Source organism: Gracilinanus agilis, unplaced genomic scaffold, assembly GCF_016433145.1.
Source record: "Gracilinanus agilis isolate LMUSP501 unplaced genomic scaffold, AgileGrace unplaced_scaffold37726, whole genome shotgun sequence".
Lineage (NCBI taxonomy): Eukaryota > Metazoa > Chordata > Mammalia > Didelphimorphia > Didelphidae > Gracilinanus > Gracilinanus agilis.
In genome coordinates, this window is record NW_025371052.1 from 1 (window position 1) to 1,053 (window position 1,053).

General features: G+C 68.1%; 2 long non-coding RNA genes across 2 annotated transcripts; both read right to left on the reverse strand.

The window, feature by feature from the left end:
* Positions 1-6: 6 nt before the first annotated feature.
* LOC123255018 lies at positions 7-423 on the reverse strand. Its single transcript, XR_006506728.1, has 3 exons — positions 361-423; positions 194-269; positions 7-95 (listed from the first exon to the last, which is right to left on the reverse strand). It is a non-coding gene; the product is annotated as an uncharacterized LOC123255018 (long non-coding RNA).
* A 224-nt stretch (positions 424-647) lies between these two features.
* On the reverse strand, positions 648-1,038 carry LOC123255019. The gene is made up of 2 exons (XR_006506729.1): positions 924-1,038; positions 648-825 (listed from the first exon to the last, which is right to left on the reverse strand). It is a non-coding gene; the product is annotated as an uncharacterized LOC123255019 (long non-coding RNA).
* Between the last annotated feature and the right edge of the window lie 15 nt (positions 1,039-1,053).

Genomic DNA, 1,053 nt, shown 5'->3' on the forward strand with positions numbered 1-1,053 from the left:
CCGTAGAGCTGGTAGGGCAGCCACTTCTGCCGCTCGCTGCAGCTGTAGATCCAGCGTGGACGCACGAAGGCCAGGGAAGGGTTTTCCAGGAGCGCCTGGGGTGGGGGGGGAGAGTTGGCTGTGGTCAGGACCCCCCTCCTCTCCCCTTCCCCACGCATGGCCCCCTCCCCCAGCCCACCCCCACCGGGCTCACCTCCTCGAAGCTGGGGTCCCAGTCCTGGGCTGTGATCACAAACTGCACTCGCTCGTTCATGTAATCTTCTATCTCCCTGGGAGAGGCAGCGGGGCAGCAGGTCAGGGCTGGCTCTCACCACAACCCCCCCAGCCCCCCACTGCCCCCTTCCGGCCCCCCAAGCTGACCCATCAAAGGCCGTGACGTATCTGACGAGCTGTCGCCGCTCCTCGCCAGGAAACTCTCCGTACNGCACCGCTGCCCGAGCTGCGGCCAAGCCTTCGGCCAGCGCCGACTCCTGGCCCTGCACCAGCGGAGCCACCGCGGAGAAGGGAAGTCTGGGAAGGGAGGGAAGGGGGAGCGGGCCTGAGCCCTGCCCCGCGGGCACCCCCCCTGCCAATAAAGACACCCGTTTCTACGTCCGGCGGCTGTGCGGGCGCCTTCGTTAGGGTCCCCAGAAAAGCGCAGGCCGGGCCGCTCTCAACAGGCCTTTATTGGGGCTGGGCTGGGGGCTGGGCTGGGGGCCGGGTCAGGCCGGGTCAGGCCCGCGGCACCACGCCGTAGAGCTGGTAGGGCAGCCACTTCTGCCGCTCGCTGCAGCTGTAGATCCAGCGTGGACGCACGAAGGCCAGGGAAGGGTTTTCCAGGAGCGCCTGGGGTGGGGGGGGAGAGTTGGCTGTGGTCAGGACCCCCCTCCTCTCCCCTTCCCCACGCATGGCCCCCTCCCCCAGCCCACCCCCACCGGGCTCACCTCCTCGAAGCTGGGGTCCCAGTCCTGGGCTGTGATCACAAACTGCACTCGCTCGTTCATGTAATCTTCTATCTCCCTGGGAGAGGCAGCGGGGCAGCAGGTCAGGGCTGGCTCTCACCACAACCCCCCC